The sequence below is a fragment of the Furipterus horrens genome, unplaced genomic scaffold (assembly GCF_987537825.1).
Source record: "Furipterus horrens unplaced genomic scaffold, mFurHor1.1.pri manual_scaffold_6, whole genome shotgun sequence".
NCBI classification, from domain to species: domain Eukaryota; kingdom Metazoa; phylum Chordata; class Mammalia; order Chiroptera; family Furipteridae; genus Furipterus; species Furipterus horrens.
In genome coordinates, this window is record NW_028327176.1 from 49,116,400 (window position 1) to 49,136,079 (window position 19,680).

Here is a 19,680-nt window from a genome sequence, read left to right on the forward strand (position 1 = left end):
AAAGGCAGTAGATCACTGGAAGTCTCCAATAGGCTGCCTAGGGCCAGTCTGGTACATGATCTGACGCTACCAGAGGCAGATCCAGGAAGAGCAGATCATTCTAAGAAGCACAAACAAACAATAGGAATCACAAAAATGGGGAGACAGAGAAACAACCCCCTATCAAAAGGAAAGGTAGAATCCCCAGAGAGAGTGCTAAATGAAATAGAGGGGAGCAAAATATCAGATACGGAATTCAAAACATGGATTATGGAGAAGCTGAATGAGCTCAGCGGAAACTACAAAGAACTCCAAGGAAACTACAAGGAACTCCAGAAAAACTACAAGGAACTCACAGAGAATTACACGAGCATGAAAGAGGACATAGAAGCTATCAATAAGAGCCAGGAGGAAATGAAGAATACAATCTCTGAATTGAAGAACACAGTAGAAGGAATTAAAAGCAGGCTAGAGGAAGCAGAAGATCGGATCAGCGAGCTGGAGGACAACGTACACAAAAACTCCCAGACAATGCAACAAAATGAAAAGAGACTGAACAAGACTGAAGAGGTTCTAAGACAGCTGCAGGACAACATGAAACGTAATAATATCTGTATCATAGGAATTCCAGAAGGAGAAGAAGAAGAGCAAGGCATAGAAAACCTCTTTGAAAAACTAATGACAGAAAACTTCCCTAACATGAGGAGAGAAAGAGTCACGCAAGTCCAGGAAGCACAGAGGGCCCCAGTGAAGATGAACCCCAACAGGCCCACCTCAAGACACATCATAATTAAAATGGCAACATTCAAAGACAAAGAATCCTAAAAGCAGCAAGAGAGAAACAACTAATAACATACAAGGCAGCTCCAATAAGGCTATCATCAGATTTCTCAGCAGAAACACTACAAGCCAGAAGGGAATGGCAAAAAATATTCCAAGCAATGAAAAACAAAGGCCTACAACCTAGAATATTCTACCCAGAAAAGCTCTCATTCAAAATGGAGGGTGAAATAAGGAGCTTCCAAGATAAAAGAAGGCTAAAAGAATACATCTCCACCAAACCAACAATGCAAGAGTTGCTAAAGGGTCTGCTTTAAGAAGATAAAGAAACAGAGAGAGACAGAGAAGAACACAAGTACAAAGGGGAAAATGACAATGAATAAGTACTTATTGGTAATAACCTTAAATGTAAATGGATTCAACTCTCCAATTAAAAGACATAGGGTACCTGAATGGATTAGAAAGAATGACTCACATATATGCTGTCTACAAGAGACCCACCTTAGAACAAAAGATCTACACAGACTGAAAGTAAATGGATGGAAAAAAGTATTTCAAGCAAATGGACATGAAAAAAAAGCCGGGGTAGCAATACTTATATCAGACAAAACATTTCACAGCAAAGTCCATAAAAAGAGACAAAGAAGAACATTTCATAATAATAAGGGGAAAATCCATCAAGAAGATATAACGCTTATAAATATATATGCACCCAACTTAGGAGCACCCAAATATATAAGAAAAATTTTGAAAGACTCCAAGAAAGATATAGACAGCAACACACTCATAGTAGAGGACTTTAACACCTCATTGTCAACAATGGACAGATCTTTGAAGCAAAGAAACACCAAAGATATTGAGGCACTGAACAACACTCTAGATCAAATGGACTTAGTTGATATATATAGAAGTTTCCACCCCAAAGAAGCAAAATATACATACTTCTCAAGTGCACATGGAACATTTTCAAAGATAGACCACATGGTAGGACACAAAACAAGCCTTAACAAATTCAAAAAAATTGAAATTATATCAAGCATCTTCTCAGATAACAATGGCTTAAAATTGGAAATCAACCTCAAAGAAAAAACTCAAAAACATTCAAACTCATGGAGAATGAATAACATGCTATTAAATAATGAATGGGTTAACAATGACATCAAGGAAGAAATCAAAAAGTTTCTGGAAACTAATGATCATGAACACACAACAACCCAAAACCTATGGGATACAGCGAAAGCAGTCCTAAGAGGAAAGTTCATAGCAATACAGGCCTACCTAAAAAAGCTAGAAGAATCTCTAGTAAAAAATTTAACCGTACAGCTACAAGAACTAGACGAAGAACAACAAGCAAAGCCCAGATCAAGTAGAAGAAAGGAAATCATCAAGATCAGAGCACAATTAAATGACATAGAGTCTAAAGTAACAATTCAAAAGATCAACAAAAGTAGGAGCTTGTTCTTTGAAAAGATAAACAAAATTGACAAGCCTTTAACCAGGCTCATCAAGAAAAAAAGAGAGAGGACCCAAATAAATAAAATCAGAAATGAAAGAGGAGAAATCACAACTGATACCACAGAAATACAAAGGATTATAAGAAATTATTATGAACAACTGTATGGCAAGAAATTTGACAACCTAGAGGAAATGGACAAATTCCTGGAAACCTATAGTCTTCCCAGACTGAATCAAGAAGAAGCAGAAAGTCTGAATAGACCAATAACAGCTAGTGAAATTGAAGCAGTAACTAAAAAACTCCCAGCACACAAAAGCCCTGTACTGGATGGCTTCACAAGTGAATTCTACAAAACATTTAGGAAAGAACTAACTCCTATCCTCCTCAGACTATTCCAAAAGATACAAGAAGAGGGAAGACTCCCAAACTCGTTCTATGAAGCCAGTATAACCCTAATTCCAAAACCATGTCAAGACACAACAAAGAAAGAAAACTACAGGCCAATATCGCTGATGAACATAGATGCTAAAATCCTCAACAAAATATTGGCAAACCGGATCCAGCAACACATTAGAAAGATCATACACCACGATGAAGTGGGTTTCACCCCAGGGATGCAAGGATGGTTTAATATTCACAAATCAATAAATGTAATACACCACATAAACAAAATGAAAGACAAAAACCACATGATCATATCAATAGATGCAGAAAAAGCATTTGATAAAGTACAACACCCATTTATGATAAAAACTCTCAGCAAAATGGGAATAGAGGGAGCATACCTCAACATAATAAAGGCCATATATGAGAAACCTGAAGCCAACATCATACTCAATGGGCAAAAACTGAGAGCATTTCCTCTGAGATCAGGAACAAGACAAGGATGTCCACTCTCTCCACTCCTATTCAACATAGTCTTGGAAGCTCTAGCCACAGCAATCAGATAAGAAAGAGAAATAAAAGGCATCCAAATTGGAAAAGAGGAAGTAAAACTGTCATTATTTGCAGATGACATGATAGTGTACATAGAAAACCCTATAGGCTCCACAAAAAAACTACTCAACCTAATAAGTGAATTCAGTAAAATAGCAGGATACAAAGTCAATATTAAGAAATCGAAGGCATTTTTATACACCAACAATAAAAAATCAGAGATAGAAACTGAAAGAAAAATTCAATTTACCATAGCAACAAGAAAAATAAAATACCTAGGAATAAACTTAACCAAGAAGGTAAAAGACCTGTACTCAGAAAACTACATAACACTGAAGAAAGAAATTAAAGAAGATACAAATAAATGGAAGCATATACCATGCTCATGGATGGGAAGAATCAACATCATTAAAATGTCCATACTATCCAAAGCAATTTATAGATTCAATGCAATCCCTATTAAAATACCAGCAACATATTTCACAGACCTAGAACAAATACTTCAAAAATTTATATGGAACCAAAAACGAGCCCGAATAGCCACAGCAATTTTGAGGAAGAACACTGTAGGAGGAATCGCAATACCTGATATCAAACTATACTACAAGGCCACGGTAATCAAAACAGTCTGGTACAAGCATAAAAACAGACATATAGTTCAATGGAACAGAATAGAGAGCCCAGAAATAAACCCAGGTTCATATGGTCAACTAATATTTGACAAAGGGGGAAAGAACATCAAATGGAATGAAAAGAGCCTCTTCAACAAATGGTGTTGGGAGAACTGGACAGGGACATGCAAAAAAAATGAAATTAGACCACCAACTTACACCACACACCAGAATAAACTCAAAATGGATCAAAGACTTAAATGTAAGCTGTGATACCATAAAAGTCCTAGAGGAAAAAATAGGCAGGAAAATTTCAGATATCACACGTAGCAACATTTTCACTGATATGTCTCCTAAGGCAAGGGAAATAAAGGAAAGAATAAACAAATGGGACTACATCAAACTAAAAAGTTTCTGCTCAGCAAAAGAAAACATCAGCAAGATGAAAAGGAAACCAACCATATGGGAAAATATATTCGCCAATGACATCTCAGACAAGGGATTGATCTCCAAAATATATAAAGAACTCATACGACTCAACACCAAGAAGACAGACAACCCAATTAAAAAATGGGCAAAGGACCTGAACAAACACTTCTCCAAAGAAGACATACAGAGGGCCCATAGACATATGAAAGTATGCTCAACATCACTAGCCATCAGAGAGATACAAATAAAAACCACAATGAGATACCACCTCACACCAGTCAGAATGGCCATCATCAACAAATCAACAAACAACTTGTGCTGGAGAGGATGCGGAGAAACGGGAACCCTGGTGCATTGCTGGTGGGAATGCAGACTGGTGCAGCCACTATGGAAGACAGTTTGGAATTTCCTCAAAAAACTAAAAATGGAACTGCCTTTTGAACCAGCAATTCCATTGCTAGGATTATATCCGAAAAGTCCTGAAACACGAATTCAAAAGAACCTATGCACTCCAATGTTCATAGCAGCATTATTCACAATAGCCAAGTGCTGGAAACAACCTAAATGCCCATCTGTAGATGAGTGGATCAAAAAACTGTGGTACATTTACACAATGGAGTTCTATGTAGCAGAAAGAAAGAAGGAACTTCTACCATTTGCAACAACATGGATGGAACTAGAGAGAAGTATGCTTAGCGAAATAAGCCAGGCAACGAAAGAAAAATACCTTATGCTGTCACCTATTACAGGAAACTAATGAACAACACAAACAAATGAGCAAAATTGAACCAGAGCTATGTAAACAAGAAGTAGACTAACAGTAACAAGTGGGGAGGTGGGAGGGAGAGAAGGGGGTAAGAAGGGGAAAGGTCAAGTCAAAGAACATGTATAAATGACCTACGGAGATGGGCAACTGAGTGGGGACTGAATGTGGGGAAGGGAGGGGCAGGGTGCAGGGAAGCAAGAGGGGGAAAAAAGTGAGACAACTGTAATGGAAAAACAAACAAAAATTTTTTTTTAGTGGGGGAAAAATGAAAATATGAGGAATGGAAATGCCAGTTCAGTGAATATTAGGACAAAGATTTTCCTTCACGTTGTATATTTTTCTCCCTATTTGATCCCTCCAGAGTTTGGCATTCTAAACAAGTAAGTAATGACATAAGTTTCTTTGCATAGAATTAATAAGACCAGTTGTTAATAGAGGTTCCTTTTTTTTTCTTCTTTTTTTTGACCAAGTCTTTGACTAGAATGTCAAGCCTAAAGGAGACATACTTGGGCTCAGGTTGTTACCAAAAAGCCCTGAGGAGCTGGGAATGACTTTCAAAAGTAATAAAAGCCCGTGAGATAAAAGGCCTGGTAGCATGGTTGGTTGTGCGGTCCACAGCAATCTTTCCAGGGAAGGAATGAAGGTTGTTTTCCTGAAAGATGGCTAGAAGGGACCTTAAGGCACAATGGAAAACCAGAAAGACTTGGAAAGGACAGGTGTGTACAGGCAAGGATGAATGCCAGGTATGTGGCCCAGCTTCTGGGCCCTGAAGAGCAGACTGAGGGTCACCCTAAATGTTCCTTGGGTAAGTTCCAGCAAAGCAGAACTAAAGATCATAAGTGATCATTTGCTGCTCTTGTTATGTTTATGCAAATGAACAGGATAAATTAAAAATGGACTTAATGTAGTCCCTTTAAAGACAAGGAGGGTAATCTTAGGGAGAAAAATCATTATTCAAGGAAAATCACAATGGTCAGTAGTAGACTATAAAGTAGGGCAGCTAACTGTCTTAAAAGTTTCTTCTCATTTAAAATATGGTTTCACTTGAAAATTAAACCATGTCTGTGATATCATCAAAGATATTCAAGTTGCAGTCAAGTAGAATGTCAAGTGCCTTGCAACTCGATGTCTTCCCAATAAGAACGTCTTACAGATTTAGAGACTTGTTTGTGGGTTATGTTACATAAATTAACATGTGTTTTCTGTTTTCAAATGACATAAGCCTATGACCACATTACCCGAGTGATTGTCAGTACGCATAAGCCTCACTTAATCCTCTCTGCAGCGCTGCCTCCTGAGACTCAACGATTTGGCTAAACTAAATGGCTGGGTTGGTGAAGAATGGGGTGGTCTGTGGGCTTCACTTTAAAACTGGTTTCTCTTTTCTATCCTAATGGCTTGGACAGAAAGGGCCCAGAGGTCTGAGAGGGGGGAAACCTAAACTATTTCCCTCAGCCCAAACTAAGTATAATGGGCAAAAGGATTTTGGACAGGTGAGATGTGCTTAGCACATCTTCCTCCAAAGAAGCCCCTTTTTTCTTTTCTTTTTTCTCCTAATGTGGAACACTGAAAAATTAATCCCTGCCTTTTGTCATCTAGTAGTTATGGATTGAATGATGTCTTTTAACCCTTTTCGCCAAATCTGTTGCCCCCAGAACACAACAAGGATGCCAGCCTGTTAAACCAAGCATGCCATTGTCCAGAGATAGCCAACTGACCTGGAGTCTGCATGATCCTTCCCCATGTGGGAAGGCCACCCTCCCCTCCACACCCCCACTATTATTAGGGATTTCTGGACCCAAAGGTAGGACGATGACCATGTCCAACTTGAAGCAGCTAGAGGAGCTTGAGACCTTCGCCCATTGTCCTTTACAAGATTACAAAGGGTCTTAATATCTGAGAGGGAGGGATAGTTATTTTTTACGAACCATGGGTATGGACTTGCGGGGGGGATTGCTGGGGGAGGGAGATACTGGGTGGAGGGGAGTAAAGGGGAGAAAATTGGAACTATTGTAACAATATAATCAATAAAATATATTTAAAAAATCTTCAGCAAAATATTAGCAAATTGAACACAATAATACATTAAAAAGATAGTACACTACCATCATTTCAGGGATGCAGGGATGGTTCAATATCCTCAAATTAGTCAATGTGATGCACCACATTAACAAAATGAAGGATAAAAATAATATGGTAATCTCAATAGATACAGAAAAAGCATCTGACAAGATACAACATCCATTTATAATTTTAAGAAACTCTTAATAAAATGGGTATAGAAAGAAAGTACCTCCGCATAATAAAGACCATATGTGACAAACCTACAGCAAACATCATACTCAATGGTGAAAAACTGAGAGCTTTTCCTTTAATAACAGGAAGATAAGAATATCCAGTCTCACCACTATTATTCAACATAGTACTGAAAGTTTTAGCCTGAGCAACTAGGTAAAAAGTAATAAGGAATAATAGCAATAATAAGATTGAGCATATTAAACAATGGGCCTGTTAAGGTCGTTGTCATGTCAGGAGAATAATTAAAAATATTGACCAATTTTATTTATTAGTAAGCAAAAATAATAGTTAAGCTTAGGTAAATAAAACTAATAAATCAACCCTGGCCATTGTGGCTCAGTTGGTTGGGCATCATTTCACAAAGCAAAGGATTGCCAGTTTGATTCCTGGTTGGGGCATATGCCTGGGTTGTGGGTTTGGTCTCCAGTCAGGATGAGTACCAGAGGCAACTGATCAATGTTTCTCTCTCTCATTGATGTTTCTTTCCCTCTCTTTCTCTTTCCCCTCCCCTATCTCTAAAAATAAATTAATTAATTTAATAAAACTAATAGGTTGCCTTAGAAAATTATGCAATTAGTGTAAAAATAATTGATGTTTGCAGTATGTCTTTCTTTGGTTTACAATCAATTTTTAAAGCTACCTCTGTATAAAATTTCTATATAAAGGTGTATTTCTTTTTTATGAGTTTATGGCTATGAAAACACCAGCTCTTTTGTTACAGTTGGCTGTTTTTATAAGTGTAGTACAACTGTCTTCATGCACAAATGTTTTGATTAGGAGTGGTATTGACTGTAACTTCACAATTAAAATTGTATGGTAAAAAAAAAAAAAGAAAGAAAAGAAAAAGAGAAAAAAAAAAAAAGCACTTAAGGCCAAGGACTAAGAATGGAAATAAATCCATAGTTTCCAAGCCAGCAAAAGATTTCTAAATGGGAAGCAGGGTGTATGTGGAAAACTTTAATAGTTCTCTAGGAGATAGAAAGGAGATATTTTTAAAAGAGTGGTAAACAGAAAATATGAAAAAGCAGGGCAAAAGTCCAAACAGAGAAGCATTCACACTACAACATAAAAGACAAGAGACATTTAACCTATTTTCAAATGTGATGAGTGTTTCTATTCCAGAGGGAGGGTAGACCAGGATAGGTTTCCTAATTTCATGGGTCTTCAGTTTGCTTTCCAGATGTTTCTGTGAAGGGCTAAGGGAAAAAAGGGGAATATTGTTCCCACAATCTCTGCCTGAAGAATCCACTAGAGAGAGAACCTCAGGCAACCAAAATATTGGAAAAGAAAGCAGCATAACGTAATGGCAATGACCATCCTCGGCTCCTAACATCACAAACAGGAAGACAACCGGAAAGTATGTGCCTGCTGATGGAAGGATGCAACTTTACCTATGAAGTTTGTTGTCCAAAAAAAAAAAAAAAAAAAAATCAAACCCAAATCTGATAAAGTCTTTAGATCTAACTGCCAGGAATATACTGGCCAGAGCAACATCTTAAACACCAGAGGTATGTAATCAGCAGAATCCAGAATATGAGATGCTATAGGACATACTACCCACCTTCATCAGGAAATATGATAGAAAAAAAGATGAAGAGAGAACCTATAGGTTAAAAGAGTCATAAGAGTCATATTCACCAGTTGCAATAATTGTACCTTACTAGGAGCCAAAGAAATTGTGAAAGTATTTATGAGGTAAGTGAGGAAATTTGAGTACTGGATATTGGATGACATGGAAGATTACTGGTGAGTTTTTTAGGTATGATAATGGTGATTTTTAAGGTATGATAATAGTATTTTTAAGTATAATGAATCTTTACATTTTAGAAAAACCTACTGAATTATTTATACATGAAAATATATGATGTGAGAATTTTTTCAAAATAATCTTAGACTGGTCATTGGCCAACATGAAATTGGCCATGAGTTGAAAATTACTGAAGTTGGCGGCTGAGTGCATGGGGTTTCATTATACTATTCTTTCTGATTTTATTTACATTTAAAATTTTCTATAACAAGAAGTAACAATAAAACTGAAGACTGGCGCCCTGGCTCGTGTGGCTCAATGAATTGAGCACCATCCTGCAAACCAAAGGGTCGCCAGTTCAATTCCGAGTCAGGGCACATGCCTGAGCTGCAAGCTAGGTCCCGAGTTGGGGGCTTCCGAGAGGCAACCACACGTGAATGTTTCTCTCTCTCTCTTCCCCCTCTTGTCCACACTCTCTAAAAATAAATAAAATCTTTAAAAAAATAATAAATAAATAAAGACTGGCAATGAAGGAATTATATTCAACTTAAGTAAGAAGGAAAAGAAGCAACAGGGATAAGTTAAAGCAAACAGAAGAAAAAAAATATGGATAAGAACATAAAGTAGTGAAATAGAAAAACTCATACAGTTAATTTTAAAAGGAATATACACTTACAAAGATCAATAAAATCCAAAATGGTTCTTTGGAAACAATAATAGAATAAACAAACTACTATCAAGATGTATCAAGAGTAAAAGAGAAAAGACATAATAAACATTATTAGGAATGATAGAATGAGGTTAGAAATAAAATAGATATTATTCTATTGTAAAGAATTATTGTGAATAACAATACATTTGAAAACATATGAAATACATATTTTTAAGAAAAACATGAATTGTTAAAATAGACTAGAAAAAAACGAAAATTTCATATCATTAACTGTTAGTTGGAAATCAAAATTTTATCAACTATTAACCCCTCTCTCAAAAAATACACCCAGTTCCAATAGATTTATTGAATAACTAATCCTGACTTTATCCTGTTTCAGAGTTGAAATGAGGAAAAGCTACACTAATATTTTTTAATTTTTGATTTATTTATTATGTTTCTATTAGAGTTGTCCCACTTTTCCTCCCATTTCTCCCTCCTACCCAGCCCACTCCTTCTCCCACAGTCAATCCCAGCCTCGTTGTACATGTCCATGGGTTATTTATACTAGCTCCTTTACTAAACCCTTCCCCTACTTACCCCTCTTCTCTCCCTTCCCCCTTCTCCCCTGGTAACTATTAGTCTGTTCCTTGTTTACATCCCTCTGGTTCAATTTTGCTCATTTGTTTGTGTTGTTCATTAGTTTCCTGTATTAGGTGATATCATCTGGTTTTTGTCTTTCATTGCCTGGCTTATTTCATTAAGCATAATTCTCTCTAGTTCCGTCCATGTTGTCGCAAATGATAGAGGTTCCTTTTTTATTTCTGCTGCATAGTATTCCATTGTGTAAATGTACCACGGTTTTTTGATCCACTCATCTACAGATGGGCACTTAGGCTGTTTCCAGCACTTAGCTATTGTAAACAGTGCTGCTATGAACATAGGGGTGCATACGTTCTTTTGAATTGGGGTTTTAGGATTCTTTGGGTATAATCCTAGAAATGGAATTGCTGGTTCAAAAGGCAGTTCCATTTTTAGTTTTTTGAGGAAATTCCACACTGTTTTCTACAGTGGCTGCACCAGTCTGCATTCCCACCAACAGCGCACTAGGGTTCCCTTTTCTCCACATCCTCACCAGCACTTGTTGTTTGTTGATTTGTTGATGATGGCCATTCTGACTGGTGTAAAGTGATATCTCACTGTGGTTCTTATTTGCATCTCTCTGATGGCTAGTGATGAGCATTCTTTCATATGCCTATGGACCCTCTGTATGTCCTCTTTGGAGAAGTGTTTGTTCATGTTCTTTGCCCCAAAATATGGAACGCTTCATGAATTTGCATGTCATCCTTGTGCAGGGGTCATGCTAATCTTCTCTGTATCATTCCAATTTTAGTATATGTGCTGCCAAAGCAAGCACTACCCTAATCATTTCTGAGGCTAGTGTAACCTTGATCTCCAAACCAGAAGAGGATAGTTTAAGAGAGAATCATAAAATAATTATCCTTATGATGCTAAGGGGTTAAAAAGTTAAATAAGATATTAGTAAATCAAATGTGGCAGTTTATATAAAAATAATTAATCATGATCAAATAGAATTTGTCCTAAGAGTGTAAGAAAGTTCAACATGAAAATCTATGAAGGATTACACATATTAACAGATTAAAGAAAAATGTAATACTTTTTAATATTTGTAGAAGAAAACAGTTGATAAAATTCCACAATAATTTAAAAAATGAAAACTTTTAGCAAACTTTAGGGTAAAGAGTAGTCATCAAAGTTGTACTCCATATAAACAGATTGAAGGAAAAGTATGTAATCTTAGTAGATACAGAAAAATTATAAAACTTAACATTTACTTATTTAAAAAGTATACCTTTTACCAAACTGAAGGGTAAAGGGTAGTTAGTCATCAAAGACCTACAGCAAGAGTCATTTAAATGTGAAACTTCAGAAGCTGTTCCCATTAAAATCAGAAATAAGATATGTATATTCATTATTGCAATGTCCTTCCTTTACTGAAGGACATAAAGTGTGATCTGAATAAATGAATTGGAAGAATTAAAGTCAAAAGATTAAAAAAAAAAAAAAAAAAGGAGGTAGATCCAGTGGACAGAATGTTGACCTCAGAAACAGACCCAGGTACATTTGGAAACCTGATGTGTGATGGTGGAGTAGCCTGACAGTAGACACAGCATCCTATAATTTCATGGATGGTGATTTTGGCAGAGTATTGCAGGCAGGGAAAGCATATCATGTCATAGTAACTGGATATTCCAGTGAGAACAAACCACTGCCCCTTCCTATGTGACCAAGTTGCCACTAGTTGACTGACTACTTTCCAAATTGGAGGCTCAGTGTTGGTTTCTGCTGTTGGCAGGTTGGGCTCTCAGCAATGGCTGCGGCCAGACTGGCCTCGTGAGTGGGAATCCACATTCCTCAGCCCGTGTATAACCTCCATTCCTTCCATGATGGCCACATTTTCCATGAGCCCATTACAGTGACCACACTTAGTTGTCTGGTGATTAAGTACCATTACGTGGTCCCTGCTAACCTGGGATCCCATCATCCCCATTGAATTTAGGGACCCAGGTCCAATAGCATAAATTCCTGCTGTCATTTCTGGCCTATAGAGAATAGCCACAATAGAGCTCTTCAGGTGTATCCTGGCTTTCCTCATGAATGTATTTCTCACAGGCTTGGTGAAAGAAGTGTCCTCTGGACTTTCCTGGGCACATATTTAGGGAACAGTTAAACAGCTCTTATATGATAAAGCTAGCATTTCAGTGTTCCTCTGCCTTTGGATACTTTCTTCTTTAAAAAAAAAAATTGTTTTTCTAATACAGTTTTTCCACCCCCCCCCCCATTGCTCTCCCCTACCCAGCCTACCGCTCCCTCTCCCACAGTCAATCCCCACCCCATTGTCCACATCCATGGATCATTTATATTAGTTCCTTGACTAGACCCTTCTCCTTCTTTCCCCCCTTTTTCCCCTCCCCCCTTCCCCCTGGTCACTGTCAGTCTGTTCCTTGTTTCCATGCCTTTTGTTCTATTTTGCTTGTTTGTTTACTTTGTTCATTAGTTTCCTGTATTAGGTGAGATCATACGGTATTTGTCTTTCACTGCCTGGCTTATTTCACTAAGCATAATACTCTCCAGTTCCATCCATGTTGTTGGATACTTTCTTCTATAGTATAAAGAAAAGTTTGGTCATTTCAGCTTCCAGATTTCAATCAGCCAACTGAGCAAACTATTAGAACCACTCAAGTTAACACACTGTATCAGGAATCTCTGTTTAGTGGACCTCATAAATAAATTCAGCCTAATCTGACTTTATATTTCTTCTGCTCTGATCCCACACCTTTATGATCCACATCTGTATATTTTCCCAGGTCTCTGTTGATATAAATTGGCAAAATCATGCAATTAGTTTGTTAAATCATACAGTCTCATGGATCATGCTTTGGGCTTCACCCTTTGGGCTTGTGTCTTTAAGCAATGAGAGGGGATGCAGGTAGATCCTGAGAAAAATCAGGACTACCCCCTTCAGGGAAAGCATTAGAGGGTCCTTCAGGCAAGGGGAAGCTAAATTTCTCAAATAGGGCTAAGAGGGTTGTTTCTACCTAAAAAGGAGGTTCAACAGAACTTAGGAACTCAAGGTCATGGGTTCATTGGAATCTGCACATGTACATCTCTATCCTCACTTTCATGGTCCTTTTTAAACAACGACTTAATTTTAATGAAAGACACCTGCAAGATTGTGTCCCATAGGACAGCCGTAGAAACATTCAGGTCGCTTACACAGACCTTGAGCAGGGAATGTAAAGCCCTGGCTCCTATTCTGTCCTCAAGTTCTCCAGCGCACTTAAAAACAACCCCCAATCTCATTCTAATTGTTATATTCAAGCAAAGACTTGGTTAGCTAAGGTTTGTCCTTCAATGGCACTGACTTACACCTGAGGGGAGAAACACAGCTCTAGACATTAACATTTGGAGCCCTATTCAGGATCCCCCAGTTGGGGGATCTAGCAAGGTGGGGAAAGTGTGTTGGGAGGCCCCTGTGCTGCCCTTTCTCCCAACACCATTGTGAATCCTGGTCCCTTGTTCCCTTTTTCACTCTATTACAGAGTCTCTCTCCATCTCTTTCTTTCTCTTTCATCTTTCGCAAGTTTTTTTGTTTTGTTTTGTTTTTTTGTTTTCTCACCCAGAAGAAGTGTGCTAACTGGGGAGCATGCCGGTCTTTGGAGTGGACATAGAGAGGCCTCAATTAAAGCCCAGCCTGCAGAATGAGAGGGCCCGCGGGTACCTTGTGGGAAGCCCCACACCTCCTCCCTCTGCCCGGCTGTCTCTGCCTCTGCTCCGGCACACACCTGCTCCTCCCCTCCTCTGCCCCTCCTTTGTTCCCTGCACCTGACAGGCCAAGAGCAAACAAGGTTGTTTGTTCTTCCCTCCCTGGAATGCACAGGGACACAGAGGAGGCACTGTATACACTAACACATATCGCACTTTGCAGTTACCTACTGTTTCTGAACTTTTTCTTATGTATGCTGCTTTTAAGACTTTCTCTGAAATTCTATGCTCTTCAATTAGACTGAAGTCAGCAAACATCTATTTGTTTGAGGCTTACTTTATGTGCTGGGTTTATGAGGGGTACAAAGGAATGAAAAATAGTTTCTCTCCATTGGAAACTCACAATCTCATGGTGGGGGAGGGAGGGACAGAGAAACTCATCCTCAACTAAGTACCACACTGTCAAACTAAAGGGGTAGATTGTATGGGAATATGAAGGACAGAGGTTAGTTATAACTTCAAAGTCCTGGAAGGCTCCCCGGAGGAGGCTTTTTCTCTGAGGATACCTCCAAAGAGTGGAAAACCTAGGAAGACAAGGAGTGGGTGAGATTATGTGGAAAGAAAACGCTGCAAGAGGAGAGAGAAGGGCTATACTGTGGACCCTCGGGGCCTCCCAACTTAAAGGATGGGCAACAGCAGAAGAAGGAAGGAATGATCAGAGATGAAGGGTGATGACCAGGGCAGGCAACCCTTGTGCAGTGAGACTACTTTGTTTTCTACCTGCTTAGGGTACTTCAGAGCTGGCTGGGCCCTTAGGAGCAACTAGTCAAAGCCCTTTGTTGTACAGGAAGGAAGGACATTGAGATCCAACTAAGTGGGGCGTGAGTTGCCCAAAAGGCAGAACTCAGTCGAGGACTCTGAGTGCCCCTGCGATAACCCAAAACCCAGGTCAGCACCTTAGTTGTTACTTCATTCACCAGCCATGAATACCACTGTGCTTAGTACATAGTAGGAACACACATATTTCCTGAATTAAAGTATGTTCTCCCTTATTTCTCCAGTCTGAAGAAAAGGACAAGAAAGAGGAATGGTCCTCTACTGAACCCCTATTATACTCCAGGCACTGTGCAGGGTACGTATTTATGCATCTTGCTGATTCCCATAATCATGCTGTTATTCCCATTTTGGATCTTGGAGAGCTAAGTGGTCTGTTTTATAGCTAGTGAACTGTTAGAATTCAAACCCAGTTCTGGCTGACTCTAAATTCCATGAGAGTGTCCATTTAAATGGTTGAAATGGAATTTAATTGAATTGATTTCTCCTCTGTGCTCACAGCTCCTAGAGGAAGAAGGGATATTTCCTTTTTCTTTCAGGGTGAGTGGGGGATGGAGTTGTGAAGAATGTGTGTGTGAGAGAGTAAATCCTTTTAAGAACTAACTAGTTTTAACTCCTCATGCCTGACTGAACTTCCAACACCATTACAAGAGGCAAACAAAGGTATTGGTCCTTTTTAAAAGGTCAGCTCCACTCTGCTCTGAGGGTCCAAAAACTCAGGGGCATCGTTGACATAGAAAGCCACAAAAAGGGTTTGGCTGTGATGTGTGTGATCTTTCCAAGAGTCTTGTAAGCAGACGGAGTTGGAGAGGGAACAAACCTAGAAAGAATAATAGAGATGATGATGATGATGATGGCGGTGGGAAGGTGGTGGTGGTGGGATGTGGGAGTGTCTTGCAGGTAGATGACAGGTGGTGTTGGTCAGGGAGAAGAGGACAGACTTGTCACAGGCCCTGCTTACCAGCCCAGACCTTCCCTCAGCCCCCTGTAACCTTGTTAAGGTTCTTCCACAAGCAGGCTCCTGGGGTTGTCATCGAGCCTTTGCCACCACCTACTAAGTCTAGGGAAGCTGAGTCCAGGGACTAAAGGGAAGGTTGGGAGAAAGCTGGTGTGGGAAGGGGTGCTGGATATCATGGGGGCCCTCATTACCCAGGCCAGGTGTGGCGGCTGGGCTTTGCTGTCAGCTGGGGGTCTAGGAGTAGGCTGGGGGCTCTGGCTGTCTGTTTGTTCAGCACCAAACTGAGGTTCCTGTTAGGAAGTGCTCTTGTTTGTGTCCAGACTGATTTGTTTGCTGTTCACACTTACATGGAGAGCTGGCCCTGGGAGTCGTGGCTTCAAACATAAGAGTGGGTGTGGGAAGGGGGATTATGGGCCCAACTCAGAGCTTCCAGGGTCCGGAGAATAACCTGGGAAAATCAATGTCTGCATGCTCCTGAGGAAGAGAGGGGAGGGTTTGGATGACACTGGAAGCAGAGCCCTGGCTTCCTATTTTCCAGAGAAGAGCCAAGTGGGGCTTGTCCAATGAGGAGTCCTTCCTCACCAGGGGAACTGCCCAGTGAGGGACAAAGTATAGTAGTATTGGGGTCCCACCTCTAAGATGCTACTTTAGTTGGTCTGGAGTGTGGTACTGGGAGTTGTAAAACCTTCCCAGGTGGGTAATTCAGCCTTGCAACCGAGGTAAGAACCACTGTTCTAGATCTACCAGCTTCTTAAACCTTACTTAACACGCAGACAGATCATCTCAGAATCTGGATCAATTGTAGATCCTGGCTCCATAGTTCTGGGTTGGATCCCTAGAGTCTGCATTTCTAATGAACTCCTAGGTAATGCTAATGTGGTCTGGGAAACTGTACTTTAAGTAGCAAAACTCTATACCTGCTTTAAATTCCTCATTCCAGTTGTCCTCTCTGCTCAGTGGGGAGGAGGTAGAGCCATGTCCCCAAGCTTCCTATGCCCATTCACCTGTCCCACCCTTCTCGCACCACCTTACTTGTTAAAGTGATCAGCAGACCTCACAGCCTCTCTGGCCAAGGCCAGTCCTCCAGTCATTCTCAGGGTCTAAGTAGCCAAGACACATCCCTGACCCTACCTGCAACAAACCAGTTTAACTCGTTTTAGCTGGGGATATGGCAGAGGCAGGGAGAGGGCAGAAGCAAAAGCAGTAGGCACATCCTTCTTTTGTCCTCTTGAAAACTTGGGCCTGTTGGGCAGATAGGACATAAATATTACATGGCAGGGTTATGTTTCCAAAGATGACTGTCATAATACCTTTCTTCCCATATGCTCTATTGCCAAGAGGCTTTGCCATTTCCCCAACCCCCATTCTTGGATTTGGGCTGGCCCCATGACTTGTTTTGGTCAACAGAATGTGGAGAAAAATTAACTTCTGAGACTGGGCCTTATGATCTGAAGTTTTCCCTCTGCCATACAAGTTTTCTTATAAAGAAACCCTAGGCGTGCGGAGATGATGAGAGAGGTCCCAGCCCTTCCAAGACCCTATATTTGTGACTAAAACTATCCTGACTCTTCCAGTCCCAGCCCAATCTGATTGCAACCCAGACCAACTACATAATTTGTGGAGCCTGGTGTAAAATGAAAACATAGGTTCCATTGTTCAAAACTATTAAGAATGTCAAAACTGCAACAGGAGAGCCTTAAACTAGCTGTCAGGTCTCTCTGAACATGGGGATCCATGTATACATAGGTCTCATACCTGTTAAATCAGTCCTGATCGCAACCTTATAAGAGATCCTAACTGACGTATGCTGGGATATGAAGCAGAACATCCCAGCTGAGCCTTGCCCAGATTCCTGACCCTCAAAGCTGTGAGCAGTTAAAATAGTTGTTTTAAGCCACAAAGTTTTGCCCTGGCTAGAGTGGCTCAGTGGATTGAGCCCAGCCTGCGAACCAAAAGGTCGCTGGTTCAATTCCAAGTCAGAGCACATGCGGGTTGCAGGCCAGGTTTTTGGTGGGGAGGTGTGAGAGGCAACCAATCAGTCAATGTATCTCTTGCAAATCAATGTTTCTCTCTCTCGCTCCCTTGCCCTCCGTCTTAAATAACTAACTAACTAAATAAATATTTTTAAAAGATTAAAAAAATAAACCACAAAGTTTTAGAGTGGTTTGCTACACAACAGTAGATAACCAGAACATATTGCATGGTCTAAGTCTTTCATAGAATGAGAGATCTGTGGGAGTAGACGCCTCAGGTCAGTCATTTGGGAAATCTCATGGGCTAATGCAATGACAAGTGATAATGCTTGTTTGTTAAATGGACGGATCTTTGAAGATGAAGTCAGCCCACAGGACACAACAGGTAGAAAATCCAACAGCAATCTGAAGTCTGAAGGTGTAATCTTCCCCAGAATATGCTGACATGGGTAAAGGCAGAGGAGGGCAGGGATAGGACCCCTCTTGCTTTGCCTTTTCTCTGGGGCAGGCAGGGGTGGGAGAACAATGGGCTTTGGAGCCCCAGAACTTGGCTCTCACCAGACTTGTGCACATTCCTGTTGTGAGAGCTGGGGGAGCCTCACTTCTCAATTGTCCCCATCCCGCTGCCCCTGTAGCCCTTCTCAGCCCAGAGAATGGCAACTTCATCCTTCTGGCTGCTGACACTAATAATTTGGAGTCGTCCTTGGATCCATTCTTTCTCTCATCCTCACATCCAGTTCACAAGCATAATTTGCATAAGGCTCTGCCTTCAAAATATATTCCCAATTTGACTTCATCCAACCACCTCCACGGATACTACTGTGGGCCAAACCTCCTGTCTCTTGCTAGAATCACTGCCGTGGCTACCTATCTGTTCCCTTGCTTCCATCCTTGCCCCTACTGGTCTTCAACCCAGCAGCCAGAGTGGTTCCAGTAAACAGGGTCAGATCATGTCACTGGAGATCTGAGGGCTTTGGGGATCACCCTTTGTGGAGCATCTACTATGTACAGAATAAGCAAAATCAAAGCAGTGGATCCTCACCACACCTGTGAACTATCATCAGTGCTATTTTACACATAAGGATCCCAAGGCTCAGAAAAGAGGGAGAGCCACTTACCCAGGTGATGCAGCTTGTGTATGGCAGAAGGGAGGGGCACCCGCTCCTTCCCCCGAGAACTCACAGCCTATGCCCTGGTGGAGGGGGTACTACTAGGGCTTTCCTGGCCTGGTGCTTCTCTGTTGACTGGGCACACACCTGGACTTGGTGCTGAGGACCTGTCAGTGCTCACTGCCTGGGTAGGCTATGCTCACGGATAGAAAGGGACTGACAAAGCTGGCCTGTGGGGGCAAGTAACAGAGCACAGGATCAGGACCCTGCCTGCTCTGGAGCTCTATGTTCCTGGGAGGCATGACCCAGTTTTCTCACTCTCTACAGTGTCCTGGAGAACTGTAGCCCTCCATTCCGTCAGTGGTTTGTAGAGGTCTGGACTTGCTGTCAGGATACCTAGGCTGTGGTCTGGTTTTACATCAACTTGCTGTGTGATGTGGTACAGGAAAACCACTTAGACCCATGTGAAGTTGGGTAATAGCCTCAAAGGGTGCTGAGCCCAATCGTGGAGGCACCATTATGCTTTTGTAGTGCCTGTCCCGCCTGGGCACTGTACAGCAAGGCCACCAGAACGCACCGCCCTAGTGGGCAGGGGGGCCCGGTTGCCTGGAATCGGGTTCTGAAGGGCCGGTCGACCGTGTCGTTTCTCGCAACAGACAGCAGGGGGCGCGCGCAGACCGTGTGATGGGGGCGCTGGCCTCCAAAGCTGCTGGCAGCAACAGGACCTCTGGGATCTCGGCAGACGCGTGGGAGCGCGGGTGGAGGGAGGAGGTGGCTGTGAAGAGGGGGAGAGGCCCTTTGCACAGGAGCCTAGGAGTTAGGATCAGCTTGTTATAGATGCCTCAGAAGCTCCAGGAAATGAAAC

The 19,680-nt window shown here is 41.0% G+C and overlaps 1 non-coding gene across 1 annotated transcript; it reads right to left on the bottom strand.

The window, feature by feature from the left end:
• Positions 1 to 10,964: 10,964 nt before the first annotated feature.
• LOC150006123 (U6 spliceosomal RNA) lies at positions 10,965 to 11,071 on the bottom strand. The gene has a single exon (XR_016512236.1). It is a non-coding gene; the product is annotated as a U6 spliceosomal RNA (small nuclear RNA).
• Between the last annotated feature and the right edge of the window lie 8,609 nt (positions 11,072 to 19,680).